The sequence below is a fragment of the Myotis davidii genome, unplaced genomic scaffold, assembly GCF_000327345.1.
Source record: "Myotis davidii unplaced genomic scaffold, ASM32734v1 scaffold167, whole genome shotgun sequence".
Taxonomy (NCBI): domain Eukaryota; kingdom Metazoa; phylum Chordata; class Mammalia; order Chiroptera; family Vespertilionidae; genus Myotis; species Myotis davidii.
In genome coordinates, this window is record NW_006300048.1 from 2999147 (window position 1) to 3021642 (window position 22496).

Below are 22496 nucleotides of genomic sequence, written 5' to 3' on the forward strand. Positions count from 1 at the left end.
CCTCAGGGGTTGGAGTGCCAGGTCTCAGACTCTAAATGCCATGCTTGGGAGATACCTGCTCAAGGAAAGGGAGGAGGGGCGGAGGCTGGGCAAGGATAGATACCGATTGTGGATTTGGAGGTTAGTTGAAAAGTGACACAAAGGGACACTTTGCCAGCTGATGCGTCCAGTGTTCAGTCATGTAGCTAGTGTCCAACATGTCAAGCGAGGGAACATGTCCATTTGGGACCGTGAGCGTGTGCAGACACGTGTGCACAGGCCTGGCAGGGCAAAGCTTCACCAGAACCAGAATTCTGAGTGTAAAGCACACCAGTACCAAGATGCCACCTGCTTGTGAAGCCCCCGCCGGCCTGGAGCCACACAGCACCCAGAGGGGGTGGGGAGGCATCCACAGCCCAGGCAGGTCCTGTTCCAGCCTCTCCAGCAGCTGCTGAAGGAGCCATCCCTGAAGGTTTACATGGAAGTTCCTGGGAGCTGAAGCTCTCTGTTAGCCTCTTATAAACAATTGCTTCATCTATTATATTCAGGGCCCAGATTTCAGGTAACCATCCGCGATGGAGCAAAGCCCTTCTGATTCAGCAAAGAGACTTGGGACCGCAGAACCAGCCTGCCTCTAGCTGGTCAGGGGGAAGCAGGACCTGACGAGGGAAGCAGGACCTGAAGAGGGAGGTGAGCTGTTCCTGCTATACTTTCTGAGCTTCCCCAAGACCCGAAATGGAAGTCTGAGAGGGGGGCACGGGTTTTTACCTCGGGGTTCCCAGGCTCTGAAGGGGGGAGACACGCCCTGCCTTAGAATTGGGAGAGGCAGAAGCCAGAAACAAGACTTGATATCATATAAAGATGTATGCGATGTATATTTTAAGTATTTTTTTTACAGGACATTTTTTTTTATCGTGGGTCACATTTACCATTTTAACCACTCTGCAGTGTCCGGTTCAGTGGCACTCACATGGATGGCCAACATTCACATTGCTGGACAACCCTCACCTCCACCCAGCATCAGAACTTTTTTATCTTCCTGAACTGACACTCTGTACCCATTAAACACAACTCCACATCGTTTCTTCCCCCAGAACCCGGCAACCACCACTCTACTTTCTGTCTCTATGAATTTGACTACTCTAGGTACCTCATATAAATAGAATCATACAGAACTTTTCCTTTTGCGATTGGCTTATTGCACTTAACATAATGTCCTCAGTGTTCATCCCTGTCATAGCCTGTGTCAGAATTTCCCTTTGGGGGGGCGGGGAGGCTAAAATATGTTCCTTTGTGTATAGATGCCACATTACGTTTACACATCCATCTCATCTGTTAGTCGACACTTGGGTTACTTCCTCTGTTTGGCTATTGTAATAATGCTGCTATAAATAGCATTATTGCATATATGGGTGTACAAATCCCTGTTTGGGTTCCTGCCTTCATTATCTTTTAAGGTTTAAGTGGTTTTAAGAACATTAAGGAATGCAACTTTCAAGGTCATTTAAATTACATTTCTTGGGCTCCCATCAAATTCAACATCCCGAGTTATGAAAAAGACATTTACACATAATAAGGTTATCCCCCAGGGCGGCAGCTGTGGGTTTCTATTAATAGAAGAATCAGGAGATGTGTATAACTTAAATCTACGGAAGCAGACTAAGTGATCCCTCTTGACGTTTTGAAATCATTGTCAAAACAGCCATGTAACTAGGGTACAGCATGCCCAATCAGGGTCACAAATAAGAATATAGGCAGTTGCCCTCACCGGTGTGCTAAGTGGTTAGAGCATTGGCCTTCAGACCGAAGGGTCTTGGGTTTGATTCCAGTCAAGGGCACATAACTCAGTTGCAGGTTCCATCCAGGCCCCCAGGTTGAGGCACGTACAGGAGGCAACTAGTCCATGTATCTCTCTCACATTGACGTTCAATCGCTCGCTCTCCCTCTCCCATCTTTCCACTCTCTCTCTAAGGATCAATGGAAAAATTACCCTCAGGTGAGAGTAAAAAAAATAAAAAAGAATATAGGCAGCTTCCTGGCTTCGAACTACCGTGGGGCCTTGACTTACCAGTGTCCCAACTAACGAGTTTTTTGAGATACCATCTGTCTCTCAGCCGATTTTTTGCATTGAGTTGATAGAGTAATTTGAGTTAACGAGCTCCTTAATGAATTAAACTCGTAAGTCAAGGCCCCACTGTATTAGTACAGAATGTCAATTGCAGCCAAAAAGGTTGCTATGGCTTTAAGACCCTTCTAGCTGTCATGATGAACAGTTCAAAGGGCTATGGAGCTGAGCCTAGGATCGTTTCAACTCTCTTTTTTTTTAAGGATTTTATTTTAAGAATAGTTTTTTTAGTATATACATTTTTTATTGATTTCAGAGAGGAAGAGGGAGAGAGAGAATCATTGATCGGCTGCCTCCTACACACCACTACTGGGGATCAAGGCCGTAACCTGGGCATGTGCCCTTGACCAGAATTGAACCCGGACCCTTCAGTTCCCAGACCAACACTCTATCCACTGAGCCAAACCAGCCAGGGCGGTTTAAAATCTTTAGCGGTTTCCTCCAATACCTGGAGCTCCAATTTCTGTCTTTGTCCAGGACCCACTTCTATTCCAAGGTCCTTTTCCACCTACGTAGTCTGTCACTCCAAGCCCAGACTCCACAACAACACTTCTATTCCAATTGGGAGACTAAGTCCACATAAATAGAATCAGGAGAAAGAACTGTCTTCAATCTGGGTGAAGCAGCTTGTGTTCGGGGAAGTACTTGACCATGTGTGTGTAGGCGGTCCCTGCAGTCACTGCAGCCCTGCGGACACCTAGGCACAACCACATGAAAACTGCCATCAAAATGCAATGAGCCTCCCGTAGCCAGTTTGGCTCAATGGATAGAGCATCGGCCTCTGGATCAACGGGACCTGGTTTTGATTCTGGTCAAGGTCACATACCTTGGTTGCAAGCTCCTCCCGGCCCAGGTCCTGGTCAGGGCTCGTGCAGGAGGCAATCAATTTATGTATTTCTCTCACATTGATTCTCTCTGTCTTTCCCTCCCACTCTCCCTAAAAATCAATGGAAAAATATCCAACTTCCTTAAAGGACTTTAAAAAAAAAATGCAGTTAGCCTGACTCTTCTGCAAATTGCAGCTACTTCATAAAACCCCTAAAGCCTAGAAGAGGTCTTTAATCTTCACCACCTTCCTCACAGTTCTCTTCCAGTGATGGTGAACAATTACGTAATCGTGGTTTAAGAATAACCCAGCTGGAGTGGTTCAGTGATTGAGCATTGACCTGTGAACCAGGAGGTCATGGTTTGATTCCTAGTCAGAGCATATGCCTGGGTGGTAGGCTCGATTGATCCCCAGTGCGGGGCATACAAGAGGCAGCCGATCAATGGTTCTCTCTCATCACTCATGTTGCTATCTCTCTCTCCCTCCCCCTTCCTCTCTGAAATCAAAACATATACATAGGTATACGTCTATCCACAGAGGGAGTGATAAGGTAACTTCCAAGTAAAAACATCTTTATCTCACATATCCTAAAAGTTAAAAACTCTGGAGGACTGATTTCCTTTCTCTTCAAAGGCAGGTTTATATTTGCTGATACTTTCTGTTTACAAAATATGAACTTGGATCACTTTTCAAATTTACATACCTTACGTGTGTTTACCTGCAGTCCGTGGGCTTTCCTCCCTCTGTGGATCACAAAACAATTTCAGGAAAGGTAGCAAAGAGTTTGGGGGGAGGGGGGGGTGTTAGTCCTATTTAGAAAACAAAACCAGCTTCCTCATTTCTTCTTTCAGGCAGACTCCTTTTAGTAAACAGTAAAAGTGGCATTTCAAAAAAATCTGAATTTGTGGTCTTATATTAGAATGAATGTCACAGTTTGAAAGTGCCGTACTGGCAATTTAAGGGGAACCTTAAATTGTATAATGACTGGGAGCCCTTATTTTAAACTCTGCAAGAACCAGTACGATTGTTTCATGTAGTGAGATTTTTATTAAATTAGCAATAATAAAAAGTTGTATGGGATTGAAAGGACCGGATGGGAAATAAAGGTGATTGACCTGTGGCCTCTGGGGACCTGGGGTCTCTGCAAAGGTTTTATTTGTGTGTGTTGGTGAAGTTAAGTGTTGGAGGCCAGCTCCACCAAGGGACAGGCCCAGCCCCCATTCCCTAGACCAGGGGAAATGGGACACCTCTCTGCTCTGAAATGTTGATGAGCTATGGAGGGGAGAAGGACAGGGGAGCAGATGGAATTCCTGGACAATTGTTCCGGCTGTCACCAGAGAAGACAGGCAGAAGGGAGCCCTGGATAATTTACAGAGGAACAGATGCAGAGGCTCCTCCGGAACCATCTGGCCAAGAGGGGCCTGGGCTCGGGGGGGATGTTGTCTTTAGATCTGAGTACACTTCTCGGCGGCCTCCAGCCCACCCCACTTCCTCTACCTGAACTGTGGCTTTCCCAGGAGGACTCTGCTCCCTGAGGACCCGCCTCCCGAGTTCCACCTGGCTCTCATTCTACTCCTTTCTTTTCTGATCCTGGGTTCTGTGTCGCCTGCCATCCCTGATAGGGCCACATCTGGCCTTGGGGGCCTGTAAAACATTTTTCTATTCTGTAGTATTTTAAACCTCTCCTCCTTACCTCTATATTCCAAAATTCCTCTATCAGCCCTACCCTAGCCGGTTTGGCTCAGTGGATAGAGCGTCGGCCTTCAGATGGTCCCAGATTCCATTCCAGTCAAGGGCAAGTTGCTACTTCTTGTCTGGGTTGTGGGCTTGATCCCCAGTGCGGGGGCGTGCAGGAGGCAGCCAATCAATCATTCTCTTTCATCATTGATGTTTCTATCTCTCTTTCCAGTGTGGCTCAGTGGTTGAGCATCAACATATGAACCAGGAGGTCAGGGTACAATTCTGGTCAGGGGTTGTGGGCTCGATCCCCATCTCTCTCATTGATGTTTCTGTCTCTCCCTTTCCCTTCCTCCCTGAAATCAATTAAAAAAAATTTTTTTTAAAAGCATTTTAAAAAATTTGTCTATCACTCATCTCCATGCCATTTATTAGTTCAATACACATTTATTGAACATCTACTATGTTGGGATTTGTTTTCGACACTGGGGCTACAGTGACGAGTGAGAAAAAGTCCCAGACCTGTAGAGTTTGCGTTATAGTGGGAGATGGTAAATATACCAAGAAATATTTCATATGTCAGATAACAATAAGTTCTATGAAAGAAAAAATTAAGGCAGGGTAAGGGAAAGTGGCTGACGATGCTGTTTTAGATAGAGTGGCCAGGGAAGTCTTCTCTGAGGTGGTGACATATGAGCAGAGACATTCATGGGAGTGAATATCTGGAGGAAGAACATTCCCCGCACAGGGAACAGCAAACCTAGAATCCTGAGGCAGAAGTATGCTTAATGCATCAGAGGTTGCCATGCTCTTTAGTCATTAAGCATTTATTTTTTTCCAGATACCTGCTGGGGAATGGGGAATATGAAGATGCAATCAGACAAAGTTTTTGCCTTGAAAGAGCGTCAGCTTAGTGAGGAATACAGCATGTAAACGAATAATTACAGCACAGGTTAACTACAATGAAGTTGCGTGCACTAGTAAATGCAAAAGGAGCACCAAATCCAGTCTGGCGGCGGAGGGGTTGGGGCAGGGGGGGCGGTCGGGAAAGGACTCCTGGGGGAGGTGACAATTTGAGCTCAGGGCTGGAGGCATAGGAATTGATAATGCAAGGGGAGAACAGGGCTTGGGCATTTTAAGGCTTGAATACACAGGGCAGTTGGGAACCTGAAGTCCCGGGGAGAGGTGGAAAATTAGGCTGGTGAACGTGGAGGAGGCTGGGCCGTGCGGCTCTCTGCGTGACAATCTGAGAAGCTGCTTTTATCCTTTGGATGATGGGAAAGCAGCGCTAAGACTCTCCCACCATATATTTGTGCTGTTTCCCCCTATTCTGTGTGTGTGTGTGTTGGGTTTTTTTTTTTTTTGAGTACCAGAATATTTCCCCATCCTCCCCGCTACTTCCCTACTGCTACACCTCCTTCCTCCTCCGCGGCACGGCTTCCGAATCCCGCTCCGAGGACATCCCCATCATTCCCCTCCACCCGGTACCCGGCCGAGGCCACGCCCATAGCCACGCCCCCCGGTGACGCAAGGCGCCCGGTGCGTGGGGATTCCCAAAGCCGTGGCCACTTCCCGGCCTGCCCCGCGACAAGATGGCAGCCTGAAGGCAGCGGGCCGCGGAAGAAAGTTTGTTGTGGGCTTGGAGTAGTCGGGCCGGGCGGCCGGAGTTCGGGGGAGGGTCGTGGGGGCACTGGCCTGGAGTCGGGGCGGAGGAGGGACCAGCTCCAGGGTTGCGGAGAGGAAATGGAATGGAGGAGGGTTGGGGGCAGAGAGAAAACAAGAGGGAGCTTGGGTAGGAAGCGAGGGACCCTAGGATCCAATGGCAGCCCTGGGGGAGGGGTGCAGGGCGGGGGAGCCCGAAGTAGGTATGCCGGTCCTGGAGAAGCAGGGTCACGATTTGCAGGGGCATTTTTCAACTGAGAAGTAAAGACACCTGGAGCTCGTGGCCGAGGTCCGCCTGCATCAGGCCGGTGGGGGAGCCATGGGGTCTTTCCTGTGGGGAGCATAGTGGGGAAGGGGAAGCCTGGAGGATGCTGGGCAGGTTTGGTGAGGAAGGGACTCCAGCCAAATGACCCTTACAGACTTAGACCAGCCTTTCCACAGTCTCTATAGGAGCATCTGCCCCAATTTCAGCTGAAGACCCTGGGGCCCCAGGGACTGGAAGCATCACAGTGCCTGCCTGGAGGAAGAAGAGGTAGCGGGTAAGGTGGCCTCCGGAGACAGGCTGGCATGCTCCCCGGAAGCAGGATGCATGGGCTCGGAATGATGCTGAGAATCACTGTCTCTGAGGAGGGCGCTGTTCTGTAGAGGTTACCCTGTGCCTGTGGTCCCTAAATGAGTATTCTGCTTAGATTGCATGCTGATTTTTTGAGAGTCAGAGGTAGAATTGTGAGCCTTCACCTGTGCAAGTGAACATGGGCAAGTAGCCCGGAGATCAGGCTGTAAATATTTTAACACACCCCCGTCACAAGCAGTTTCCTACATGTTCACTATCTTCTTCAGTTTTCCCATCACATCTTCAGTTTGGTATCCTGCCTGAAGTGGCGATTTGTGGGTGACAGATGGTGGGGAGTCATGAGAAAACAAATTTCTGATGATGTTCACTGACCATTTGGGCACCTGCTGTTACCAACTCCTGAGTTCACTCTTGCAGCATTTCTCTTTCTTTCTTTCTTTCTTTCTTTTCTTTCTTTTCTTTTCTTTTCCTTCTTTTCTTTTCTTTCTTTCTTTCTTTCTTTCTTTTCTTTCTTTTCTTTCTTTTCTTTCTTTTCTTCTCTCTCTCCTTAAGTGTTCTTGGGGGTGTGGATTTGGGGGTAGGTCGGGTCAGAGGAGGAGGAAAGGCAGAAGAATCCAGATGGATTTATGGTAAGAGGTCGAGCTGACTGGTGTAAAGCTCTGGGAATGTTTATTACATAGCTCTCTGAGACCCCTAATATTTTGAGAACTGCTTTACAGCCTGGACAGTGTGGTGATGGAAGTAAAGGATTGTGGAACGTGCCCTTTTCTCTTCTGGTAGCTTGCTTCTCTTCCTTTGTGCTCTCCCCATCAAATCACATTTTAAAATCAGTTTCTTAGCCAAACTAAACATGGCTTTAGAGATAGTGGGCTTGGGGTTGGAGAAAAAGAAAGGAGCCACGGATGCAGTGAATATGGCCCTCCATTGCTTTGATGCCCTGTGGTTATGCCCAAGCCAAAGTTGGGAGTAGGCTTCTTACTGAAGCCAGTTCCAGGCTGACCTCTGCTCCATGCCTGGACTGGGAGGTCTGGTTTGGTCTTGGACACCTCACTAACTATCTCCTGCTCCTTGCTCTAACCCCCCACCCCAAAAAACGTCTGACTGCAGACACACCAACCCAAATCACTTACTGGGCCAGCTTCAATACCTCCAGGTACCTGAAGCACCGATGCTATTTAGCTGTGCCTCCATGAGAAGGTTAGGAACCTTTTCTTTCCGAGGACAATGTGTGGATGCCCCCTTGGAAATTGTGATCAGCAAGGACGGTGTGGTGAGTGTGTGTACAGGTTAAGAGCATTGACTCCACAGCCAGACTGTGTAGTTCATATCCTGGCTTTGCCATTTTCTAAAGCTCTGTGACCTTTGGAAATTACACAGATCTCCCTGGCTGGTGGGCTCAGTGGTTAGAGCGTTGGCCTGCACACCAGAGGGTTGCAGGTGCAGGAGGCAACCAGTGATGTGTCTCTCACATAGCAATGCTTCTTCCTCTCCTCTCTCCCCTTCTCTTTGTGCTCTCCCCATTAAGTCACATTTTAAAATAAATCAGTTTATTAGCCAAACTAAACATGGCAGAGTCTCTCCCCTCTTCCCTCTCCCCTCCCTTCCACTTTCTCTAAAAATAAAAAAAAATCCTTACTCTTTGGGGATATTTCCAAAAAAGAAAGAGCCCGGCAGCCATGGCTCAGTGGTTGACCTATGAACCAGGAGGTCACATGTTCAGTTCCTGGTTAGGGCATATGCCTGGGTTGTGGGGTGTGCAGGAGGCAGCCAATTAATGATTCTGTCTCATCATTGATGTTTCTGTCTCTCTCTCCCTCTCCCTTCCTTTCTGAAATCAATAAAAAAAATACAATTTTTTAAAAAGAAAAAAATTACATTGCTCTCTATGCCTCAGCTTTTTCATCAATCAAATGGGTTTGGTAAGAGTATCTCTTAGGATTGTCTTGAGGGTTAAATAAGTTAATATATTAATGCATTTAGAACATTACCTGAACCTCAATATGTATTTGTTGTTATTTTGCTAGATCTCAGCACTAATCTCTGCTTCATGATCGAACCTGGAGTCTCTCTATGCAGGACCTGTACCGGTTTGGGCTGCTGTTCTGAGGCTAGAGAGATGAAGTACAGCTTTTTAAACTATTTAAAGTGTTGTTAAGCCCTGGCTGGCGTGGTTCAGTTCATTGAGTGTGGTCCCATGCACTGAGAGATTGCGGGTTCGATTCCCATCAGGACACATGCCCAGGTGGAGGTCTTAATTCCCAGTAGTGGGCACGCAGGAGGCAGCTGATCAATGTTTCTCTCATTTCATTTGATGTTTCTCTCTCTCTCTCTCTCCCTCTCCCTTCCTCTGTCTCAGATCAGTAAAAACATAGTTTAAAAAATAAAGTGTTAAAAAGCCAGTTATTTACTGCTGAAGCTTTGAGGCTTCTTTGCAGTTGAGTGATAATGATGATGATGATGGTATAATAATAATAGTGCTTATCAAGCACATTTTATGTGCCTGGCACTGTGGTGAGTGCTTTAAATGTATTAACTAATTTTTATAACAACCCTATGAAGTAAATACTGCTATTATCCCCATTTTACAGATGAGTAAATAGAGGTACGGAGTGGTTAAGTAATTTGCTCAAGGTTACTGAGCTTGTAAGTGGCAGATCTGGAATTTGATTCCAGACAATCTGGCTTTGGCAAATGAGCCTTTTTTTTTTTTTTTCCCAGTGTGAAGTTAACTTCAAAATATGCCTGGTGGCAGTTTGTATCGCTTTGTTTGTTTGTTGTGATGGTTAGATGTATACCCATATTGCAAGTAAAATTTTTTGGTTATTTAAAAAATGTTTTAGGAGCTGAGCTCTTCATCACAGCTCCCTCCTTCCTCTCAGAAATAACTGGTGCTGGGACCTTGGTGACAGAGCCCTCTGTGCCATATTAGCCAAATCTGGGCTCTTTCTTCATGATTCAAGTTGGCCTTTGCAAAACCTTGAGCCTGGGTTGGATGAGCAGAGTGACATTAGGATATTAGGACATTAGGGGAGGGGGGGAGAGAGAGAGAGAACATATTAATGTACATGTAAATATAAGGCTCATTTCTGACTTTGATTACCGACATGAGCTATTGAAGTAGCCATAGTGTTAAACTCATGGACAGACTGGATGCATCTTTCTTTGAACAAGCAAGTAACAGCACTGAATACACGGAAATACTTTGCTTCTGATGCATACCAATGATCAGAAATGGGAGAGATCCTGTTTCCACTTGGCCTGTGGACTTGGGGATGGGTGTGCAAACCTGAAAAAGAGTGATAAACCAAACCAAGACAGCAAAGAAAAACTGCCAACTTTTCATGTTCTCCTTTAGCCTGTATTTCAGAAGTTTTTCCATGGGCTGAGCTATTATTATTACTATTGTGGGAGCCAAAGGTGACAAAGCACAGTTCCACTTGGAGGCGGTGGTGTCCCTGTTTATTACCGTTATCTTTATACTTTTTCTGTGTTTTCTGTTATCTGAGCCCCCATTTGGAAGAGACAATCTACTTACAAGTTTGTGCTTCTGTATTAAATACTCACTAGTGAGGTTTTTTGCTTCCAGCAGTAACAAGAGCTTCTCTGCAGGATTTCTGAGGGCACTTTACAGAATTTTGTACCATGAATCGACAGAAAGTAAAAGGAAGAGGGTCATTTGGGCAGAATTAACAATAAATGATATGCAGTTTGTAGTCTCTTTATTTAAAAAACAAAACAAAAGAAAAACAAGCAAGTAACAAACTGCGTAGGAAAGACCCACACAACATGGCATTTTAAGCAGTTCCTTCCCCAGCTTAAGAGGAAAATGGAAAGCAAATGCGCTTCTGCTGAGGCTCGTGTTGCGGAGGAAGACCCTGGCTTGGCGCTCAGGCCTTTTCCTTTAGCCGGGCAGGCCTCCGGCAGCCTTGGGGCAGAGGTGTGCCCACGGCGTGGTAGACTGGCTTTCCTTGGCCCTGCATTTAAGACTCACTCTTCCCCTCCTTCTGAGTCATGCTCTGTCTATTTAAGTCACCCTCAGGGCCCATCTTTTTCTTCCGTAAATGACTCTCCACCCTGCCATCAGAGTAGGCACGGGCCTGGTGTCTAACCAGATTTCAGGGAATTGGGGGTTTAGGAATTAGGGCTTTCCTTGGGAATTCCTACCCAGCCCTGTGATGAACTTTTCTAGTTTCAAAATCACCTGTGGCACACGTAATTTTGTCAGTCTCTGCTGGTCTCCTCCATTAACTGAGGAACCACGTGTCTCAGGATGGTGTACTTTACATCTCGTGTTGCAGGCAGCGTGCTGAAACGCGTTATCTCCATAGGGTACATCTTTGTGTTTTGGTTGAAGTACTCAGACTTTCTGGATGCGGATCACATTTTAGCAAATGATTAAACTGCAGGGTGAAGTCTGATGGATTTTGAGTTGATTCTCCCCCTTTACTGTTTTCTTGTCTAAATCCATTTCTTCTCAGACACTGCTTATTCATGTATTATCTTTCAGTCTACTCCCTTCCCATCCTTACCACCACCTTTTGAGTGCCGAGGACCTCTGGGTAAACCAGGCCTTCATTTCTCACCTGGATTCAGTCTCTTAACAGCTCTCTGAATGTACTTCATTCTAGCTTCTGGGCATCTGCGGGGGCTGGTCCTGCTGTCCGGGATGCATCCCCCCTCCCCCCTTTCCTCCCTTTTGGTCCTTCACATCAGTCTAACTGTCACTTCCTTTCAGGACCTCACCCCTTTTAGTGCCCTTCTTCTGTGCTTCTATTTTCACACTTATCCTTTATTGTTATTGCCTGTTTACTTGTCTGACTCTCTAAGACTGAGAAGAGGGACTGTATCTTATTCATTATTGCATTCTCCCATTTAGGATAGTGCAGGGCACAGAATAGGTGCTTTATAATGCACCTGTTATAGGTGCATATAGGACAAATGAAATGTGGTGGCCGTCTCTCCCAACGCCAGTCTAGCTTCTCTGCTGAAATTATTTTCCTATTAAAAAAAGATGTTTCTTCTCTTAGAAATGCCATGGGTTCCCCTTTTTTAGGATACAGTCATAGCCAAAGATTCTTTACACGCTAGCCCAAACCCAACCGTCTAGCCTGAGTTGCTGCCACTCCACTTCATTTGTCCTGTTCTTCATCGCTCCTATTTCCTGATGCTCCTGAACTTGCTGTGGCCATCCATTTACTGTATTCTTCTTTGCTTGTGCACTGTACTCTCTTGATAATGCTCACCGTGTCTCTGAAACTGCTTATCCCCTAAGACCCAGCTCCCATCACCCATGTGACTGTCCTGCTTTCCGTTCCTCCTCGTGGCCCCCACAGCACTGTGTTCGAACCTCTGTTCTGGAACTTATCTTGTGTGGTGAGTTTAATTGTTCATCTTTTTCACTGCGCTGACCCCCTGTGGAGGATGGGAGATTGGGAGGGTGGGTATGTGGAGAATTGGGAGTGGGTGAGCAGTGTGAGAGAGTCTGGTTTTGGAGCTTGGCACACCTGGTTTAAACCCAGACTCTGCCACTCATCAGCTGTGGGACTTTGGGCAAGTGGCTTAACCAGTAGGATCCTTGGTCTTGTACCTTATAAAGCAGCGGTTCTCAACCTGTGGGTCGCGACCCCTTTGGCGGTCAAAGGACCCTTTCACAGGGATCGCCTAAGACCATCCTGCATATCAGATATTTACATGACGATTCATAACAGTAGCAACATGACAGTTATGAAGTAGCAACAAAAATAACTTTATGGTTAGGTCACAACATGAGGAACTGTATTTAAAGGGCCAGAAGGTTGGGAACCACTGTTGTAAAGTGAGAGTGACATTATCTTTTATGCAGGGGTATTGAGCGTTAAAGGTAATGAGCTTACAGCATATAGCACGGTGCCTGGCAAGTGAAGGATACTCAGTAAATATTTGTTGAACGAACAAATTCCATTTTGAAAAACTCAGTGTATAAGAAAAGGCTTTGTTTTTATTCAAACTAGAATAAGCCTTTTGCTTTCTGCCAGGTAGCCAGGAGCATTTTTGAAGTGGGAGTAAAATTGAGAGTCTCCTTTCCTGCGATGAAGCAATAAAAAAGGTGAGGTTGGGGACATCGTCAGTGAGCAGCCTGTTAAAAAAAGATTGTTGATGCTTCTCCCCATGCCTGTGTTGGAATGACTCCTCTGATGGGTCGTGACATGCATTCGAGATTGGTGGTGACTTTGGTGGATACAGGTGGGGGCAGGCAGATTTGTAATGTAGTTAAGACTGGGGATGACTGGATGGTGTGTTTGAGGATCCATGTCTCCTGGTGTTTTTTTGTTTTGTTTTGTTTTTCTCCTGGTGTTTTATGAACTGAAAAGTGTTGGGTGAAGCTGGTGGAACACATCTAGGCATTGAGGAAGCCAGACTTTTGGGGCCCAGTTTTCTTAGGGCTTTGATGATCTTGTGTCACAGCACTGGCTTAACTTGGATACGCCCCGGAAATGGGGCTGGTAGCTGAGAGAGTTGCTGTCTTCTCTTTGCCTTTTTATTTTTAGTGTAGTTGATGGAGGCAAGGGGGTTGTTCTTAGACACCAGTTCTCAGCAGACACCAAAGGAAGTTGTTTCCAGAAGTCTAGACCTCTTAATTGTATAATGCCAGGTGGTACTCCAGTGTGAGTTTATAATCAGGTGAGGAAGGTATGTCTGTGTTTTCAGGAAGACAGCCTTGTTGTCTGGCCCTCCCCCAGCCAGGCACCTCTCCTTTGCGCCCTCAAAGCACTCCTGCTCTCTGATGCTAGTGGCTCTTCGCCTGTCTTCCCCACTAGGGGCAAAGTCTTCTATCTCTGAAGCTGCTAAGGGCTCTGGTCCTTTAATGAAGGCACTTAGGCCCTACACCAAGCATGTCAAACTCAAAGGCTAACACGGGCCAAATAAGGTTTAAGTTTAAGTGAGCTGCAAAAAACTACAAGCTTCAATTTTCATAGAGACATAGGTATATGTCAAAAAAGTATACTATATAATAGAACAAGAGCAATGATAAAATTAATGTTTTCTTACATACCATTATTTTGGCTGGGCCGCAAAAATATTCGTTGTGGGCCGCATGCGAACTTCGGGCCACAAGTTTAACATGCTTTTGCCCTACATAGTCCGAGCTGAGCCATCCGGGTTATTGTGTGACCCCCACCCAGTCCTTCCTCAGGGAGACTAAAGCAAATAGGATTTATCTGGCAAAACCTTTTGAATGCTTAGGAAGGCAGGTCCTGCATAAACAAAAGTGATAGTATTAAAAATAGCGTCACTGATTGTTTTTCAGGGTTGAGTTAATGTGGTTAAATGATCTTCCCGGTGCTTGGCTTCAGCTGTCTCCCTTTTCAGCCTTTTTATTGCATAAAACACCCCTAAGGACAGGGTTAGAAGAGGAGGCTAAACACGCTGGTCTGTTTTCTTGCTGAATTAGTCTTTGGCTTCTGGCATCCTCTTTGTTATTTATTAAGCTTCTTTTAGTGCCCCTATAGCCTGCTTTCTTTTCTGGTTGTATCATTAGTCTGATCTAGGTGTGCTCCGAGCTCACAGCCAGGATTTGCTATAATCTTGTTAATGCCTAGACAATCAAAAGGATGAAGCCAATAGCTAAAAGTGAAGGACTTTTACCTGGGCGCTACCCCTGGTCTCTCGGTTTGGGGCTGGCATGTCTTCATTGATGGCCTCTTGTCAGGAGTGAAAAGCTACCTTGCATGTTAAGCAGATTTGAGAGGAGATTGAGTGAGTCAGCTGGCCTGGCCATGAGTAGAAGAGTGAGACCTCTTCTTTGTTAGTTACTGTCTTAAAAGTGTCAACTGTCTGCTCTTAGTGGCATTTGGAATCCATTAAGGTCATGACAGAATTGTCATGGCTTTTCTGTGCCTCCCTAGGGAAGACAGCTTTCCATGCTTTGGCTGGAATTGGAAACAGAGGGTTCTGTCCCAGTCTGTGGTCTTGGGCAAGTCACTTGTTCTTCTCTGTCACTTCAGAATGGGAGAACTCCACCCGTTCTGTGGGCCTCACTAGGCTGTAAGGATCCAAGGGCATATCATATTGTGGAAGGGAAAGCTCCTCCAGATGGCAAAGCACAGTGAGGTGGAAGGCTTTTGTCTGCCTGGGATCTGTATGTTTTTATCATAAACATAAGTCCCTGTATAAAATACCAATCATCCAGAAAAATACACAAAATAAAAAGTAAAGAGACCCTCCAAAGATAGGAAACTAACAGTTTTAACAACTGTCAACCATTTATTATGTACCCTTCTAATTATTTTGTGTCCTTCTAGACATTACTAATAATGTATTACTTATAAAACTCAATAATAATATTGGTCTTCTATTTGCTCTGTTCACCTTACAAGCTACCCAAGGTCGAGTGTCCCCATTGGAACCTGGTTGTGCCTCTTCCCAGCCTGGGGTCCTCCGGGCTTGCTCCTCGGGAGGTGAACAGGTTTCCATATAGGTTCAGGCCGCTGGTTCTCTCTGAGGGACTGTTTTTATTCTGAGCTGAAATTGTACGGCAGGAGTGCCCTTGAGTGGGAATCAAAATGGATATAAGCATGATGTGGGCATCAACACTGCATCTTACCTGTTTCTCCCCTTCAGTCCTCTGTCATCTTTGGCTGGGAAGAGAGTAAAGCTACCTGATTTTTCAACCTCGGTTTCCGTGCAGAGAACGTCCCTGGTTTCAACCTTGGGTTAGGCAGGTCACTTGTTTCTCTACTTTTTGAAAGCAAACCAGACCCAGTTGGTGTTTTTGTTTTGTTTTTTATTATTGTTATTGTTTTGAGGGTGAGGATTCTGAAGATTGCTTGTTCATGACCTTCCTTCCCTCCTTCCTTCCTTTCTTTCTTTCTCCCTTCCTCTCTTCTCTCCCTCCCTCCCTCCCTCCCCCCCTCGAGGGGATTAAAGTCCAAACCTTTATTATTATTGTTGTTAATCCTTACCTGAGGATATTTTTTCCATTGATTTTTAGAGAGAGAGTAAGACAGAAGGAGGGAGGGGGGGAAGAAGAGAGAGAAACATTGATGTGAGAGAGACACATAGATTGATTGCCTCCCACACATGCCCTGATTGGGGCCAGGAATTGAACCTGCAACCTATATATGTGCCCTTAACTGGGAATCGAACCCGTGACCCTTTGACCCTGATACTCTAACCACTCCTCAGTGGCTGGCCATGCTTTCTTATCAGTCCAGGGAAGAGGTCAGAGCCCACAGGAAGAATTTTTTCTCTTCTAGATGTTTATCTCGCCCTGCATGGTCAGGCCTTGGCCTTTTGAGCTCTGGGGCTGTTGTCACAGCATTATGGGGATCCCAGAGAGTAGGCAGTTGGAGGCTTTCCCTGCCTGCGTTAATCATTAACCTGGGCTTGGGAGAAGGGCCAGGCCCCTCTGTGTGGCTAGGGTGGTCGCTGGTCTCCCTCCTCTACCCCAAGTCATCTCCTCTTCTGCAGGGCTATCCAGGCAGAAGGGAAACTCCCTCCCTGTTGTTCCCCTAACAGCATGTTGCCTTTCCTTTAAGTACAGCAGTATTTGCTGAAGCTCTCCTGTCCTGCTGCCCCAGAGGCACTTCTTGTGGGGTCTCTGGGCTCCACTGCTGTGGCTGCTTTGCCTTGATACAGAAAGCAAGGGCATGTTACTTCCCCTAGGGTGGTTCTGCAGGATCCAGGAAAGTGTGATGCTTGTCTTTCAACCATGGCTCGTTCTGAGAGGGTGGACTAGTCCCTGTTGGAGCCTGGCTATAGCAAAACCTTTATCCTTGCTCTGTGGGTTCCACTGGGCCAGCTCCCTGAGAAGAGCCATCCCCCGGCCCTTTCAGAAACTCAAAGGCAGCAGTGTGCTGCCCTCCCCTTGACTGGCCCAGTGCTGGGCCGGGTCACACACTGCCCCATTGTACTGTGCTTTCCACGCAGCTCTTGTTGCAGCTTCTGATCCCTGAGCCAGTTCTCTCCCAGCCCCTTTCCTCAGAGCCTGTGGGTGGTGGTGGGTGGACTCTGCTAGCACAGGCATGGGATGGGTGGCAGCTGCAGCTGTGGGTGGATTTGTTCTGACAACCCAGCTTTTAGGGCTCTGGTGTAGCCTGGCATCAGTGTTTGGGAATAGGTGAGAAAGGAGCTGCCCCGCCTGGTAGCAGCAACCTTTCCACAACAGCTGACCTCTCTGTTGACCAACCAGAGAGCCTTGTTACCTGGGGTCAGTGAGCTGGACTCACTGGGTGGCAGGGCGGCTCTGTACCTCTGCCTGGCATGATTTCCGGGTGGGAGAAAGCCCCCGGTGCTAAGTCCGGGGGAGCCTTGCCTGTCAGGAGAGTGCAGTGTGTACCCTGGGCATTGCAGCTTGGCATTCCTTCTGTTCTCTCTTTGCAGCTCCGGAGTTGGGCTGCTCACAAATCAAGCTGTCTGTTTATATGGAGTGCCTGGAGGGTGTCTGCCATGAGTCTGTCACTAACCGTGCTAACCAGGAGAGCTGGCTGGTTGGGGAGAAGACACTAACCCTGTGAGTCTGACCTGGGCCAGCTAACCTGCTCCGGGAGTACCACCAGCGGTGCCTCTGACCTCCCTCCCTCCCGGCAGCCTGGCCACCTCCTCCCCCTGGCTTACCTCATGCCGTCTCCTGTTCTCTGGTGCTTATAACTGGGTTCCCTCCATCTTCCCAGTCTCCTTGCTCTGGCCAGGGAGGAGGGTTCCCTAGGCACAGCCTCCTGCCCATTTGCCAGCCTGCTGCAGGACGTGGCCTCCCCTCAGTCGGTACCATGCCGCCCAGATCTTTCTTAAAACAGAATTGGGTCGAGTTTCTGTTTAATATGCCTGTAGCACCATGGAGTGGGAGCGTGTCCCTCAGTTAGCCTGCTGTTTCTTTTTCCTGCCTCAGGGACAGGTGGAGATTTTCTTTTAGACTGAACCGTTTCCTTCCTTTTTCAAGAGGAGGATTGAATGGTATCCCCATTATACTCACGCCAGGGTCATAATTTAAGATTAGCTGCAAGGTTCTCCTTGGGGTTGGGGAGGTTGAAGAAAACCTTGGCCTGGTTGTGAGAAATTCCCTGGGCAGAAGAGTGAAGCTACTTAAAGTGAAAGCTCGAGCCCAGAACCAGGTACCCACCTGAGATGTAGCTCCCATTGGTGACTGTCATTCTGGGAGGTAGAGTGGGTGGAGCCCGGCCCCCTCCACCCCGCCTTCCACAGCTGGAACTTCAGGTGGACTTTAGCCGAGAAGAGCTGGGAAGGGCGCCTTAGCCCAAGGGAGCAGGACTTGCTTTGGATCCCACAGTGGGCCTAGGTGAGGCCCTGGCCTGAGATTGGGAGGCTGGTGAATGGCCCTTTAGTTTGGAAAGGAGAAGGGGGTTCCCAAGACAACAGGAAGGCCGACTGATGGAATTCTCTGGTGTTATGCACAGGTAACTCTTTATTTTTATTTATTTATTTTTTTTAAAAAAATATATTTCTTTATTGATTTCAGAGAGGAAGGGAGAAGGAAGAGAGAGAAACATCAGTGATTGATGAGAGAGAATCATTGATTGGCTGCCCCCTGCACACCCACTACTAGGGAATGAGCCCGCAACCCAGGCATGTGCCCTAAGGAAGAGAGAAACATCAGTGATGGGAGAGAATCATTGATCGGCTGCCTCCTGCACGCCCCGTACTGGGGATTGAGCCCGAAACCCAGGCTTGTGCCCTTGGCCGGAATCGAACCTGGGACCCTTCAGTCCGCAGGCTGACCTCTATCCACTGAGCCAAGCCAGCTAGGGCCACAGGTAACTTTTTAGACAGACTATGTCTCCTGCCTCTGGAGGCCGTGCAGTTTGGGGTAGGCTGGTTAGGGAAACTTGAGACCTGCAGGCCCGCACAGTGGTTCTGTACTCTTGGGCTGGGAGGGAGAAGGTAGTGAGCTGTCTACTAGTGTGGGGTGGGGGTGTGTAAATGTGAGAGCTGGTAGATGCTACTCAGACGTTTAGGGACCCTGAGTTAGCAAGCTGGAGGGGTTTGTGGCTTGGCTCTGACCAGGAAAGCCAAAGGAAACTGGAGGGGAGGCTTAGTTCAGGGCCACCCCTCACTTGGTTCTTGCATCTTAGGAGAGGGCATGGGGACCACTGTCAGGTGCTGCTTGTGATCTTGGGGATATGTTGGCCCTCTCTTTATAGGAGGGGGGTTGGTTTGGTTGGCTCATCAGTCGTCTTTAGCCCCTTTGTTCCTGTCTAGTGTTTGCTTGAATGAGGTCAGGTGATAGACTTGAGGTATTTGCTCAGGTGGGGAGCCGGGTGGGCACTGAAGGTCACAGCTCTAGTTTTGAGTCCTCAGGATTACTCTGTGACAGAGTAATACCCACCCATTTTGGCTTTTAAAAACCTGTCAGTCTGTTCCTCTTTGAGCAGGCATGAGGCCAGATCAGGGCCCCAGGCAGCTTGTCCCAAGAGGGTGAGATTGTACTTGCCCAGAGGGGTGGCAGCATGGCTGTCAGAGGGGCAGCAGGGCCAGTCTGGGCACAGACTGGCATCTTCCAGCCGAGTCATCAGCCCAGAACAGAGCCTGCCCAGGCCCCACTCCGTGAGCTGCTGGATGCTTGCCCGCCACGCGCCCAGGATTGCTGAGGGCCTTGCTCATGTATCGCAGGAACAGCTGCGTGCCGGAAACTGGGGGCTGGTTGCACGTGGGAGGGGCACCTGGGGCCGGTGTGGGGAAAGCTGAGCCCCAACAGCTCTTTTAGGATCCGCTCACTGTGCTGGAGGCCTGTTCCGCTGTTCACTGACAGCCCCGGTGGAGAGGGGCCGTATTCATGCTGGTGGAGCCCCTGCCCATCACCTGGTTACAGGGCTGGCCCTTGCAGCGGGGTAGTCTGTATTTCTTGGGCCTCGTTTGGAGGCAGAGCCTGGCTCTCAGGAGCTTGCGGTGCGGCTTTCTCCAGGCTTGCGGAGTTCAGAGACTAGGTACAGCTGTTAGCTAACAATTAGCTGTTAGCTGAGGACAGTTCTCACAGAGGAGGCGCTAGTTCCTGTGTGATCAGACATGCATGTTTTAGCAGTTGATTGGGGGCTATGGAAGGGCCTGTATTTATTTCTATTATTTATATCTTACTGGATTCCAAGGGAATTAGGCAGAATACAACAAGGCGAGAGTATGCTAAAGAAGGGCTGGTTTTCCTTTCATTTTAAAAGCAGTGATTGCTGACTTCCGTTAGACTTTTCTTGGGTGAATTATGAAGAAGAGCTTGAATGATTTTGGTGGTGGTGTGGGGCCCTTGGTAATTGAGAAGTTGGGTTCATTGACCCACTTGCTTGATTCAGTGCCAGCTGTGAGCAGAAAGGCGTATCGTCAGGTTCAGAAATAGTCTGAGCCCAGATAAATGTCGGGGCCATAATTTTCTGACAAGAGCATGGGCGATGGGGGGTGGGGGTGGGGGTGGCAGGCTGCCTTTCCAGGGCAGGGCAGCTGAACTGGGCAGTGAAGTTGTAGAGAAGAACTTGGAACTGGGGGAGACATCTGACGAGGGAAGGCAGAAGTTTGAAAAGCCAAAGAGCCACACCCATGTTGGATTCAATTCAGTCTCCCTCGCTGGGCCGTGTTGAGGGGGTGGCCTCTGAGCCCTCAGAGGAGGTGCTTGGACCTCCCTTCTGCACCTTTGACTTTGCCCTGGGCCTTGGGGAAACCCACAGAAAGGATGGCAGAAGGAAGCAGAGGGCGTCCTTGGCTCTCGAACTTGCACCTTCCTCTGGTGCCTCCTGTGGGTGTTTGGTGGGAGGAGGAGTAAGGATAGTGGTTTGGAGAGAATCAGGATTCTGAAGAGTTTTCTCCAGGAAACGACTCCATCCATCTTCAGCAGCGGTGATCCCTGATCACAGTGAAAGTCCCTGGTCACATCCACACACTTCACATCCACACAAAAGGGGCAGGTATGAGTCCCACCTCCTGGTTAAAGAGCGAAGCTTGGCGCAGTTTTTGTCCTTTGATTAAAGGACACTGCTGGGCCAGCTTCTGGCACACATTTCTCCTTATGTCTGTCTCCGTCTACACTCCCTGCTCAGCTGTTCAGGTTCACAGTGCGGGTTCACTGTGCGTGAGAGTACCATTTCCAATGAAAGCAGACTTTGTTCTCCGGAGGCAGCTAATCATGCCCCATGGGCTGTAATCAGGGAGAAGGTATTTAATACAGGGCAGGTGGCAACAGGCGGCCTGCACTGACTGGCAGATTGCAACACGGCAATTAGGAAGCTATCACCACCCCCCCACCCCACCCCCCAGCAGATACGGGGTTGACTCTCTCCTCCAAACAAATGATTGTGAGTAAGTGAAGAATGAATACTATGCAGAAGGAGGAGGAGGAGGGGGCTGGTGGGGGTGGTGAGGGGTGAGGAGAGCTGCTTTTCCTTCTCACCTCACCTCCCTGAGGTGGGGGGAGGGTTTATTGCTGCTCTGGTATCTCCCTCAGCAGTGCCTGCAGGCCCAGCCCAAGGAGCCTCAGACTGAACTGGGTCAGCCAGCGGTTTTATCATCGGCCCCAGCCTTTCTCCCGGAGCACAGCTGTACTCGTACAAACCAAGCGTGTGATCTGGTAGCTGCACATCTTTCGTCATCTGCCCCAGTTCCTTGAAGCTGAGGGAGTTTTGGAGTAATATTCTTCCCCCATCAACTTCTAGACCTTCCAAGGACCATTTTCCAGAGCTGGGCACCGAGAGGCCCGGAGGCTGCTTGCTTGCTCATCGTGGCCCATTCCGGACGTCCAGCTGTTTTCCCTGGAGTCCTTTTCTCCGTGCAGGGCTGACCGCCTTGGGCTGAAACACTGCAAGGCCACCTGGGAACCTCTGGGTGGAGATTGGCCAGTGGAGGCTGTCCCTGGTAGCGGGGCTTTCTGGGGGGTCTGCTTGCTGCCTTTCAGCTTACCTTTCACCTTCCTCCAGCTTGCGGCCTGGTGTCCCGCTGCTTCTTGTTCTGTCCTCCGCACCACCTGGCACCGTTCTCCCCCTGGGTCTGTCCTTCCCTGCGGCGCTTCTACTCCAGGACAGTGGGCGGCCATCCCACTGTGTTCCTGTTCAGTGCTGGCATCGTGGGCCCCTAGACGCTGAATCTGGGGCACTTAGCGGATCTCTGGAGTTGGAGCGAGGGCCCAGTATTTATGGACATGGGGCAGGGAGTGGCACAGACTCTCCCTCGTGGACTTGCGTTGGGGATACTGCAGGCTCCCTGGTGGGCATTGCCCTCTGTGTTCCCTGTTGGGAGTGGCTCCCCTCTCTGTGACTGACGTGCATGAAAAGAGTCGGCTCTGGCTGGGAGAGAACCATCCCATCTTCCCACCATCCGTCCCAGAGTGTCCGTGCCTGCATCTACTCCCCACTTCACTGCCACCCACATCCACTCTGTGTGCCCCCTCAGCAAGCCCGACTGTCTGGCTGCAGAAGCTCTGGGAATACGTGCTGAGGGGCTGGGGCGTGGGGACTTGAGGTCAGGATGAGGCAGGATGAGCTGTGGGATGTGTGGCAATTAGAGTGAGGGCTGCGGAGTGAGGCTGCTCTCCTTACAGGTAGAATTACCAGATACCTGAGCAGTCAGTGTCCTCCCTGCCCATACGCATGTCCTGGCGCCTGGGGGACAGTGTGGGCATCGGCAGGAATAGGGTAGGGAAGGAAAGCAGCAGCTGAGAATAGAGGGTACGTAAAGGGGCCTGC

General features: G+C 48.7%; 1 protein-coding gene across 12 annotated transcripts in view; it reads left to right on the forward strand.

Annotated features, from left to right (window-relative positions):
* Window positions 1-6160: 6160 nt before the first annotated feature.
* The window catches only part of TJAP1 (tight junction associated protein 1 (peripheral)), a 25736-nt gene continuing 9400 nt past the window's right edge, over window positions 6161-22496 (forward strand). For 3 of the 12 annotated variants that reach the window (XM_015572236.1, XM_015572230.1, XM_015572235.1), the window contains exons 1-2: window positions 12791-12928; window positions 17206-17335. The gene's annotated coding sequence lies outside the window, so the exon portion shown is untranslated. Of the gene's footprint in view, window positions 6234-12790; window positions 12929-17205; window positions 17336-17512; window positions 18237-22496 lie in introns of those variants that run through there. The other 9 variants (XM_015572239.1, XM_015572233.1, XM_015572237.1 and 6 more) reach the window with 7 other exon arrangements.